Source organism: Amblyomma maculatum, chromosome 9 (assembly GCF_055883805.1).
Source record: "Amblyomma maculatum isolate TAMU_Amacu chromosome 9, ASM5588380v1, whole genome shotgun sequence".
Lineage (NCBI taxonomy): Eukaryota > Metazoa > Arthropoda > Arachnida > Ixodida > Ixodidae > Amblyomma > Amblyomma maculatum.
This window is the reverse complement of record NC_139352.1, coordinates 71,643,358-71,656,274: the sequence shown is the minus strand read 5'-3', so window position 1 is coordinate 71,656,274 and position 12,917 is coordinate 71,643,358. Positions and strand designations below refer to the sequence as shown.

General features: G+C 44.6%; 1 protein-coding gene across 2 annotated transcripts in view; it reads left to right on the top strand.

The window, feature by feature from the left end:
- The window catches only part of LOC146179375 (monoglyceride lipase-like), a 62,780-nt gene that overhangs the window by 20,181 nt on the left and 29,682 nt on the right, over positions 1-12,917 (top strand). The window lies entirely within an intron of this gene.

The window sequence follows — 12,917 nt, the reverse complement described above, 5'->3', positions numbered from 1 at the left end:
TTTCCTCTCGTTCAAGCAAGCGCGCACTTGACAGCCCCACAATTTGCTATGGTCTCGAAATTCTCCTAACGCAGGGGCAACTCCCATCAAGAGGGCCCAAGAAAACTCTTTCTGAAAGCATCGCTCTCAGACGATGCGTCAGGAAGGCGGCACGCGCCCGTCCCGGTCTCCGGGAAAGCAGTTTCCGGTAACGCGGATGAAGACATCGCGTCCTGTTCAGATTCCAAACTTCCGCAGCATGCGGCGGCTCGTGCATCTCTACACGGCTTCAGTTTTTTCCCTTCTGTTGAAATCTGCGCGAAACAACTTTTTTTTTTTTCCCTCCCTCATCAGCCACTATTGATAGACAGCCCCATGGGAGTCTGCAAGAGCTTTCTTTGTCTGAAGCAAGACTTTAAGAGCACGAAACAACATTAGTTGAACGACACTCACCCCTGCTCGCATTAGAAAACACAGAGGTAAATTTCAGATGTGCATTCGAACCACAGGTCCGTACTACTGCTGAAGAAATTAATAATCTTAACTAATTGAACATGCGAGCCCATGTATTTTTCTCGAGGCTATCTAATTTTATACACCGCTGCTTACTCGTCGAGGTTTACTTTGGATATCACGCAGTCAATGCAGCCAGGTAGTAGCCTTTATCTCCGTGTCTGACGCTTAGGACTATGCCTATTAAGCTTACACACGGGCCACAGCTTTGAATTGTGAGTGAACTAAATGTAGGAAATAATGCGCCTTATTTCCATGAAAGCCACGAATACGGAGTGCGAAGCGCGCTTTCTCGATTTAGATAGTGTAAGTTCGACCATAAACTGCATGCAAATTGCTGCTTTTAACTTAGTTTACGCCTGCTCACGTGAACGGTATAAATGCATTGTACGCTGTTTCGTTTGGGCCTAATAACATGTTCTACCAAATATTTAAGACGTCATGTCGTCCGTCGTTTGAAGCGATTCTGCCTACACGTCAGGCTTGACTGTCGATGCATATGGAACGCGACTGCTTGCTGTGAAAAGCTCAAGAAGAAAAGTGGCGAATGTAGGAGATTTCAAATAGCGGTGAAAGGTCGCATGCATGGATGCGCGGGTATTGAACTTTAATTAGTGGCGTTTATTCTATGACTTTTAAACCTGTTCGCAGGCACTGATCCCTAAGTTCGTGTCCTTTGGATGGGGGGGGGGGGGGGGGGGGGGCTGTGGGTCGTGGCATTGGCAAATGATACAACTTCAGTTATGTTTTGAGCATGTATAGTCGCACATGCGCTCAAGTCGACTTCCTTGCATACAGCTGTGTAAATTTACAAAATCACCTACCTAAGCGCCAGTCCTGACTAATGGTCGACATTGGCAAAGAGGAGATAAGAGCAGCTTACCTGTTTTAGTTATCGCAACCACAAAATTTTGGCTGGATATCCTGAAAAATTCATGGAGAGCTGCTTAATGACTGCTGGCGTTAAGCGTGGACCAACTATGCGCACATATAATCCATTAAGGCTCGCTCGCTCGCTCGCTCACTCACTCACTCACTCACTCACTCACTCACTCACTCACTCACTCACTCACTCACTCACTCACTCACTCACTCGCTCGCTCGCTCGCTCGCTCACTCACTCACTCACTCACTCACTCACTCACTCACTCACTCACTCACTCACTCACTCACTCACTCACTCACTCACTCACTCACTCACTCACTCACTCACTCACTCACTCACTCACTCACTCACTCACTCACTCACTCACTCACTCACTCACTCACTCACTCACTCACTCACTCACTCACTCACTCACTCACTCACTCACTCACTCACTCACTCAAAAATAATTAACAGCTAAGAAATGTCTATTTCTACCGAAATAACCGACGACACCAGGAGCAAAAGCTCCGACGTGTCTGGTAGGCTCCTAGTCCCCATGGGCAAAAATAAAACACAAAAAACAAATAGAAAGCGAAAAGAAATCTTAGTAGTTAAACAATAACCAAACGAAGCCTTATACTTTTGCGTTTTATTTCAAACCGGGCACCCGCACACCTGTGCTGTCGAAGAATACGACTGGCGTCATTTCCCTATCGGAACCGGTAATGTTCTCCTAATGCCTGCCTTACACAACATTGCCTGCTCGTTCGCTAAATTAGAAACATATTCAACAGCAAACCAAACAGTATATTTCCTAAATTAGCGCACACCGGCCTTCCCTGTCGCGGCAGGCGCAAGGTTACTATCAGTGCACCGTCGCAGGTACAAGTGAAGCGTCTAGCTGGACATCATATAACAAGAACAAATCAAAACTGCGCTCGCAACAGGCCGCTCAACAGTATCTATTTCTTCCAGTCTGATCGCTTGCTGTAGCCACGAATACTTCTGCATAAACAGCGGCGACTGCTCGTTCAATGTCAGCACTGCAGTCGTCTTGATTAACTACAAATGGAGCTTTTCTATATCCTATAAATATCTTGCCCAGGACCAGCCTGCATGTGCGCCTGTACACGGACAAATAAAATAAATATTAAAAAGCAAAATCTTATTGCCAAACTAGCATAGATGTTTCGCAAAGTACGACTTTGTTGTGGACAGAATTAAAAGCTAGTCAGTATTCTTCGAACGTTCGGCTAAATCCGTCCCTGCAGCGAACAGAATGGCCTGCAGCCTTACAGGAGGGCTGGTCTGCTTTTGTGTCCTGCTCACGGTACAGAGATATGTGAAGGACACTCAGAGGCAGAGACTGTAAGAAGGGCATTGTTATGCGCGGCCTAGCCTTTTCGCTATGTGTCCTTAAATTAGCCTCGAAAAATTTCGAGTGGCAACGTCTAATGGTAACCGAGACAAAAGCGAAGCGAGTTGGAGGGAATTCGAATATCGACTGACCGCTTAAGGAAACTTGAAAGGGCCGCCTTTGTTTCTTCTATTGTTAGCTGCTGCCAAAGTTAGCAGGACTAATGCGATTGCCCCGGAGGTGTTTTGAAGACGAGCAATTTGTGAATGTCAAATTCTCTCTTCAGATTAAGAGAGAAAAAGAATCGCCGCTAAAAACACTCTATAGCTACTTCTAGTGTTGCGAAGACATGAAAGAAGCCGCCTTTTCAACTGAAAACAATAACCTGCTTGAACATACGTACAAGAAAGACGTTTTGAAAGACGAGAACAACGAAATTATGCAGAAAGTAGGACACAAAAGAAAGCTCTTTTAATAACATTGTTGGGCGAATTGGTGCCGTAAATGTTTGTACTGCACACTGCCTCTTGAAATTGGCTTTTTGAAATTCAACGTTACCCGTCGGTTAAGCCAACGTTATGCGTGCAAGCCCATCCAAACTAGGGTTAGACCAGTGCTCTTTATTTTGTCTTTAACGTAGTCACTTGGCTAAGAGCGCAGCTCTCAATCAATGCAAACTCTCGGACACTTATATCAAGAAGTTGAGAATCTGGGCGAGTTAGACGCCCACGCATCGCAAAAAAAAGAAAAAAAAAAAGGAAGCGTAGGGAGGATGGAAAGAGATGCACACATTAGGAGCGCTTTACACTGGGCGAAGCTGTCACGTCTTCATTAACTATTAATCGAGGAGCAGAGGTAAAATTCACAAGACGTACTACCGCGAGAGAAATTCAAAAGCTGAGACCCATTCGCACACGTCTTCTCCGCGTAGACACTGTCTTTTCGCAGGAATGTTCTAGCTGCTTTTTTTTCCTGGTAAGACCAGATCGCAGTGCTTTGTGCTGTGTTCTATTATGGGTAGTTCAGAAGAAAGATAATTTTTCGCGGGGTGCTGAAACCTGCTTTGCTGCATACGCCTCAGCGCCGGCCCACATGCTTCCTGCATGGACACTTTCCGGCTTTCCGCAACGAACCGGTTGGTGCGCGAAGAGTTGCCTGGACGGGACTGCTGGTTATGTGCGATGCGGAAACTTTGCAAATGATATTCGTTGTGACATCGCAGAAATGAGTGTATAGCAATGCGAGGAGCAGACGACGTTACGAAAGGTCCTTTGAGATTTTATCCCAACGTTTCTCACTGCTATGACAGTCCGATGACTCGATGGCATTAGGAGGTCCAGGAATAAATAGCTCCCACTTCTCACTGCAACACTCCATACACGGTGACTTGATGACAGTGCAAGCTGCTGAGAAGGCAAGCGAAGCATCTTATTGCTGCGCTGCCCTAATGACTCGAAAGTACCCTACTGAAAATCCAAAGTTCTACTGGGCAATGAGCTCATAAAATCTAATCTAATCACATAGACTCCAATACGGTGCACATCATTATCATAAAATATCATACAAAATTTATGATAATGTGCAAGAGACTATGACACCTTATGCAATTATATGTGACTTGTATGCGATTTCTTATGTGAATTGAGTGAGATTGTGTGAGAAAATGTGAGATTATTCCCTCATACAATTTTTTCAGTAGGGTAGTGTATTGTGCAGGGACTATACGCGACGCTTCTTTTTCTTTAGTGCACCGATGACACCTTGGCTCGAACACGGTAATAGAAAATTCAGTGTGCAACACGCGTTTGAGAAAAATGGAAGGTCAAGATACCTTATAGACAACACCTGTATGGTTGTTTTGTTCTGCGCTTTTTATTCTCTAGGATTGGGTATAAACTAGCCAACTTGACTTAATTTAAGCAACGACATATGATGACTTAATTTAGGCAACGACATATGATGACTTAATTTAGGCAACGACATATGATGTAGGCCTAAATTTTGTATCTTTTTTTTTTTCATATTCTTATAACATTCTCAGTAGCGACAGCAAACTTCGACGAAGTGCAAAAAATGAAAGATATCAGAAAGAAAGAATCGGGGGAGATGTCCCTGTTCGCCGGGAGCTGGCTGCTCATCTCATGTCGCGTGTGTAATTTCTGGGTAAGAAGCGGCGTTTTTTGATTACTGTTTATATTGATTACGTCATAAAGTTACACTACCTGCTTATAACTCTCCTGCATTGCAGCAAAAATGGGGAAATCGCTCCAGCATTCTGGGGAACAATTGGCGCTCCTGTTCGACTCGATTGCCAGTTTAAGCCGAGCCGCAAAGAGGGCAGTCAGTCGGGCACTAAATATTGTGGATAGAGTGCCATTTCAAAGACGAAGGAACGCCAGCGTGAAAAGTGTCGAAAAGCACACGGCCTCTAGAGGTCTGCGCGGCAGGGTAGCACGTTCAGAGATAGTCTTATCTCTTGCACATTAACTGGTGCCGCAAGACGGAACGCAGCAGAAAAATGGTCCGCGGGGGAGTTCCTGCAGAGCGGAGATAACGCGGCGGTGCTGGCTGGGATTTTGTCTTTTCGTTTGTCTGTGTCTCGCTCACTGGCCGGACAACGTGACGCAATTAAGCAGAGAACAAAGGGAGCGGGTAGCGTCAACGGTGACACTGCGCGGCGCCAAGTGAAACAATCAAGCTGCGCGCACCCGTCTGCCGTGTACCGCGTTTACCGCGGTACAACTACGAGAGACTTCGCAGTGGGCAGCCGGGCTCGTCTTCGTCCCGCTCCCAACTTTGATCGGTGATGTACTTCGCTTTATGGCGGTATGCAAATGATAGACGCTACAATGCTGAATAAATTATCGAACAATCCAGGTGCGTAACCAAAGGAATGTATGCTTGTAAAATAACGCAGAATGCGATAAGGATCTTATACATCAGAAATAACCGATTCCAGAACAAAACTGGCATAATATTTTCATATATTGCAAAATGAATACGTACACAAAACTTGCATAATATCTTTATATATTTCAAAAGGAGTACGGATCAGTAATTCGCGACAAATATCCGTAAAATTTACACGAGCTGCTTGAAAGTGAAGCTTGCAATTTTACTTTCATTGACACACAACTTATCCTAGGATACCCGAGTAGTTTGAACATTCAGGAGAAAAACAATATTTAATTCCTTGTAATAACGTGAATTTGATTTCTAGAGTTGTATCTGTATCCGTTTCAAACCTCGATGGCTATACCACTTGGTTGTGAGCGTGATTTGCAAATGGCCCCTTCGCAAGTTTATAGCTACGAAAAGAATGCAGCCGTAAATGACGCGTGACTTCCGCTCCTGTAATGTAGACACAAAGCGGAGATTTTATTTCAGTATTTTTCTTTTTCTACGCAAGCCTTACGACGCTGGCAGTTAGAGAGGAATAAGCTGGATGTGCCTGAAATCAGCTTGGCGCTCTGAGGCCCGCTTATTTCGGCTACCTCCTACGTTGCATTGGGTGAGCTGAACGTGATTAGTAACGGGAGGTCGCCAACACATGCGCAGGTCTTCTGGACATCCAGAAACTAACACCATCTATCGGTCGCCGGCAGCGAACAGCGCGTCATTCAATGACGACATTTTAAACTTGTAATTTTGATAAAACTGTAAGGCTCTCGGGAGGTTCTCGGCGATTATAGTCATGATCGCAATCACAGTAGGGATGAAAATTATCGTCTCTTCATCCTAAATGTGACATCCGACCTCTGAAATGTTTCCGCCTCTCACAAGTTACAAGAGTTATTTACGACGGCTGTAGGAAATCAATATGATGTACTAAAAATTAAATATTGCCGCGATGATTTGAGTGTGAGGGGTCACGCGGTGTGGTTAGAGAGAGAGAGAGAGAGAGAGGCAGCCGCAAACTAAATGCGCTTGTACAATTCCCTTAGTTTGCTACATCTCCGTTCGACTTGTAAAACAAGAACAGCAACAACAAAAGTACAGTTTATTCAAGAGTTCAATTCTGCTTGAGAAAAGTTCGTCCCATTGCAGTTTCTACGCGCGGTGCTCGGACCTTAACGCCTGCCTCGCTGAGGGATACGTCCAGACAATTGTTCTCTAATAGACGGAGATATGCGGTACTCCTGAAGACGGTGGCGAAGATTTCGAAACAATGAGAGCACTTGACGTTCAGTTTAACTTCATCCTCGTCCTGACGCTGCGAGAAACGAAGCCTTCACATGGTCACACACGTGAAGAGAGAAGATGGGATACGGAGAACGTTTAAGCAAGATTTTCCTCTCCAAAAGCTCGGCCAAACAACGGGAAAGGCAGCTAACCTTAACTGCGCGAGTGTGGAATGCATTAGAAGTCGGCACGTGCGCTCGTAAAGGAAATGCCGCCGGAGCTTCCTTAACAAAGCGCTTCTCGCGATACATCGGCAATTTGCACGTAAAACAGTTTCCTTCGGTTTCGTGAAGAGAAACCAGATGTGCGCGCTTGAAGCGTTCCTTATAGCGTGTTTCTTGCACGCGGGAAGTGCATTAAGCAAACTGTTACTTACCTTCAACGATAGAAGATAATGTCTGGTCTTGTTTACCTAATTTACATTTATGTGCGTATAGTGGGCAGTGTGCTGGACTACCCGTGTCATTATATAGCTTCAAAGGCGATAAAGAAAACAAGAACACAGCACTGAGAACACTTTTTATCATTGCAAGCACAGAGGCGCCCGCTGAATCTCTCCAAGCAGTTCATCTACCGTAAAGATGGTTTGGTTTGGTTTGTGGGGTTTACCGTCCCAAAGCGACTCAGGCTATGAGAGACGTCGTAGTGGAGGACTCCGGAAATTTCGACCACTAGGGGTTCTTTAACCTGCACTGACATCGCACAGCACACGGGCGCCTTGCAATTCGCCTCCATCGAAAAGCGACCGCCGAGGCCGGGATTCGAGCCCACATCCTTGGGAACAGGGTCCGTAAAGATGGCGGCGGCAGAAAAAAAGCCGCGGGGAATCGAAGCCTCTATCAGGCATATTTTCGAAAATGATGAGCTGTCTTCCGGATGAGCACATTCATCCGACTGCCTCTTTCTCATAGTGATATTTCCGGTTATCTTCCGGCGAGTAAGACAGGAACGAGCATGTATTTTCCCGCTTTTGCGTTCGCGAACTGTAAGCCCCGGGCTCCACACAGGCCTAATAGCTTCGAAAGGATCGTTGTCGTTTTCATAACTTGTATAGCTTACTATTTTTCTTGTCCGTGGGTGCTGCCTTAACTAATCTTTATAGTTGTCTTTTGCCATTGGTTTTGTTCTCTTGACTCTCGCCAATGTACTAGTTAGAAACTGCAACAGTCGCAAGAAAACGTACCCCTGGTCTGCTTTGCACGCGTGCATGCGACATTTCATGCTTAATTTGTCGGCGTGCATGTCTAACTCTGTCCAAATAAGGTATCTGCAAACAGTAGTTAGAACATATTGGATCTCTGATAGATCATGTTTCTTACAAGATAATTATAAAAGGCTTCCTTTTTTTTTGTGCCAAAATATTCGTAAAATATTTCCTAATATCCGCAAAGCATGAGGACCGCAATAGTGACTGCGCGATAGAATTGCGAAAACATTTCCACGTGACTTGATGTATATTTCTTTTCGTCGTAAATCAAACGCAATATGAGCGCAGAGCTACACACGCTGTGCAATTAATGGTCAAGGCAGATAGAACACAGTCTAACACAGCTTTGAATGTTATTAGTTAAAAAGACCTCGTAGGAGAAAAATATTTGAACACTTAGACTCCCAAAACCTCTGTAAATGCTGTGCCGTGCTGAGCAGTAGTTTTCCAATGTGGAGTGTTCTTGATTCTACACTACGAATTCTTTCGTCGCATCCTCAAGGCAACAGTATGTTTCATCACGCTGTATCATTTTTTTTCTAAGGTACATTGTGTAAAATTTATTCACATATTTCAAAATTTTCTTGAATGAAGGGGGCAAAACGTGCGTTCATGTTCATTTTCTCTTACAATTCTCTCTTTTCTTGTCTCTAATAGTAAGATTTCTCACTATCTACCTTTGTTAGGCGCAAAAGGAGCACCCATTTACCCATAGTCTGTGGTAAAGCCAGTGGAGCAGTCGGCCCATCGCAACGAAGATGAGAAAACATTTCCATCCTCGTCACCAGTGCGTGTCAGCGTTGCACACTGCTTCAGGCCTGTTTCTCCTTTTCCCAGTAGTATGACAACCGCGAGACGAAGGAAAAGCATGCGCGTTCCGAATCAATTTCTCCTACACAGGAAAGACACCAGGGCGTTGCGAAGACGGCTGTACTTTCACCGATTGTTTTTTTTTTCCTTCTTTTTCCTCCCTTGGTATCACTGCCTGGTCGGCTGTAGAAACCAGCTTGAACGAAGCTAGCTGGAGCGGTGAATCGCGTGCCCTTAAGACTCGCATAATGCACGCAGAGCATAAAAAGAGTAGAATAAAAACGGCTGCCACGCGCGGTTTGTGCACGACAGTTCTTGCTCAGGCCTACATTCGTTGTCGCCCCTTGATGAATGCGTCCCAGGCGACTCTGTCAGAGAAGAGGAAGGGGGCGAAACAGAGAGAGAGAGAGAGAAAGGCGTTTCTGGCACGTGGACGACTCGTGGCTGTTTAGTTAGCTGTGTTTTGCTGCGCGAGAAAGAGTGTGTGACTTGGCCCGACTGCATGCTTCGTTTCTCGGAAGCGCCTGGAACGTGTCGCCGCTCTGAAGTAGGTGAAACTGAGATGAGAAAGAAAAAGAAATACAAAATAAAGATATTACTGCTGAATATACTATGAATGCATATTGATTACTGAGCTGCTTTCTGGAGCTGCTGTATAGTGAAACTTTATCTACGCGCTCTCCATTTACACTATTATGTCGCAGGCCCGTTCGCCATGTTAGTATAGGTTTGGTTTGGTTTGGTTTGGCTTGTGGGGTTTTACGTTTCAAAGCGACTCAAGCTATGAGAGATGCCGTAGTGGAGGGCTCCGGGAATTTCAACCACCTGTGGTCCTTTAACGTGCAAGGGTGGAAGAACGGGCTAGTTGGTAAATCATCTTGGAAAGCAAAATAGCGCACTTCAAAACACAGACACAGGAAGGGAACGACAACACAGCGCGGCAAAGCTAGGTCAAAATTGTGTTAGCACACCCTCAATAGCCCTGACTAAACGCGAGTTAGAATATTTGAAGCAGACGCACAGTAGTTTTAATGTTTAGATTCCGGGTACACTCCTCAGCCTCTAGCGGCCTGGCCTTGGTTGTTTTAGGTATTGTTTTTAATGCCCTTTTGGTCTTGTAATGCTCTTAATTGTCCTTTTGGTTCTTTTATCGCTCTTAATGCCCCTTTTGTGTTTTTTTATCGCTCTTAATGCCCCCTTTGGCTTTTATCGCTCTTAATGCTCCTTTTGGCTTTTTTTCGATTTTAGTTTACGTATCTTCGGATCGTGCCATTTTTAACTGTTTTTACCTATTGGCCTCCCCCTTTTTCGCTTCTTCTTTATTTTTCATAGTCCTGCCGTTCTGCCTTGCTTTGACCTATATTGTTATCGTGCGCCTTTTAACTTGGCGTTCGGTGTTTTACGCCACGTGCAAACGCAGCAGTTGTTATCAATTCTTTAGCGCCCACTTTTCGTACATATATATTGTGACACTCTCTAATAAAAAACCAGTTGAAACCAGCGCTGTGTTGTCGTTCCCTTCCTGTGTCTGTGTTTTGAAGTGCGCTGCTTTGCTTTCCAAGTCCTTTAACGTGCACTGACATCGCACAGCACACGGGCACCTTGCTTTTCGCCTCTATTGAAAAGCAGCCGTCGCGTCCGGGGTTCTTTCCCGCATTGCATCCTTGGGCACAATTTAGCCGAGCGCCCTAAACTCAGCACCACCTCGACGGGGCTGTTGGTGTAGTGTGACCTCATCAATTTCAACTTTTGGTTCATTGATACTTTATTTCCACCAGCATAATACGTATTCAATCCGCTTTGCTTTTCGAACTACTATGTAATTCTAACAAATTTTTGCTGCTCTTCCGTTTAAAATAACCGAAAGCGCATTTACAAGAGTTCGTATAAAGCGATAAATGCCGCTATAGATATGTAATTGCAGAATTAGGCTTTTTTTCTTTTCCTAAGACGGCTTTCGGAATGCAACCATTTACTTGAAACAAATATTGAACCTACGTTCTTCATGACTGCCGAAATACACACACGCATAAAAATGTTTATTTTTTTTTATTTTTGGGTGCATCAGTTATACATGCTTTCTTGTTCGCTCGGCTCAGATCAGATTTACACATGCACAGGCCTTTTAAAATGTGTAGAGCCCAGGGTTTGGGTTATAAGCCGTGCAGTGAGGACATTGTTGCATTGAAGGGGAGCAGACCATTGAAAGGGGGCAGAACGAGAAACATTCTTATCATGAGAAAATTTCGAACACTGCAGATTCATTATCAGCTGCGATGTGCGGCTTAGAAAAAAACCTCATGTGTTCTAAACATTTGATAAAGGCTGTGCTTGCAGGCAAATGAACTCCAGTACTGTCGAGCACTAACTACGCATACGTGCGGCACCGGAAGTGACGTGCTCCGAAATGCCAGTCAAGTTAATGAAACCGATGGCAATTAAAGCACTGTGATGGTAGGCGAAGCACCCTACCTACAAACTATATAGAACAGTTCCGGCATGGACGGGTGCATTTGCTCCTTGAGTTCGCAAAGTGCTTCTTATGTCGGTTGCCGTTCAATCGTTCAAACATAGAAAGCGATAACCATGCGGGTGTGTCATAGTATTTATGCATTAGCTTACGGTTCCGTCCGCGTATTTGACGATTCAGCTTGCCTTATGTTAGCAACAAATTTATTCTTTTTTGTTTCATTGTTGAAGATGATTAGGAATTAGGAATCGGGGTTTTTGTACGTGACATGTCAGGGCATGACACGGATTCCTGATTGAAATTCAATTGGTACGTGAACATTTGCGTTTTTGAGGTGAACAGTTTACTGCAAGAAGTTTTGTCCGTGAATACTGACGACATGAGAAAGCGACAGGCGAACCTCAGTTCCGAGTGGGCATGTGTACGTTTACATCTCATCAGCGGGACCTGAAGAAATTAGAAGACCGGGATAGCTGGCGAGGTGTTGTAATACCAGATGCCTGTGTTGCGTTACAGTGGACATGAAGAACATAAATAATTATTAGACAAAGAAACATTTTTTATAGAAGCGCTTTGTGCGGGTTCAGAGGGTGAATGTATGATGCGCCTCTTAATAAAGCTGGATGTACTTTTTATAGCCATCACAATGAACGAAATAGTTTCTTCGAAAGGGCAGTGTTACGAGAATTGAGTCTCCCATAGGCTGCGCAAGTGGGATGATGACTGGTCCTCTATTGCAATCGTTCTGGTGCGGTAGCTATTCTGCGGCGCAGGGGAAGACTCGCCCCATTGCATCATAGGAGTGCCAATGTATATATCTTACGGATAAACTACTCTGGATGAATGTAATTAGTGGCTCTGCCTCAAGAGAATGGAAGTTATGCCGGCATTTATGTTAATGGGGTAGAGTAGAAGCGTCATCTATAAAGTGCTTATGTGGCAAAGAACTCGGGCTGAGGTGATATTAGTGGTTCCCAGTGTTTATCCGTCGTCTATCCGTTAAGCGTATGCCGAGGTCTGCAATTATATCATTACACGCATTTTCGACCGTGGGCTGCACCCATTTCTAGTCTCTAGGCTTTACGCATCTCCTCAGGGAAGTTGATTTCTCTGATTGCCCATGTTTTTCGCGGTGCGTAACGCCTTTCTACTGAGAAAATAACAGCTCCTAAAAGACAAAAGATGAAGCGAAGAACAGACACTATGGTGATAAACGTCATTGTTAAAAAATAACAAGACCTAAGAGGCAAAAGAAGGAGGGGAGAACAAGCATCACAAGACTTGGTTGAGAGTTGGCAACGTATGTGATAAGAAAATACGCAGTATGTCGGCAACGCAGGGAAACGTTAACAGAAAATAGCATCAAAACAACACAAGTCGCTTACATACTTTCAGATACATCGCTCCTTTTCATGTAGGGCAGTGTAAGCCATTAGTGCACATGTGGTTGTTTTCGCATTACGTGGTTAAAAAAAAAAAAAAAAGGCCTTCACAGCTGTATATAGAAAATTTACGCTGCTGATCATGTGGA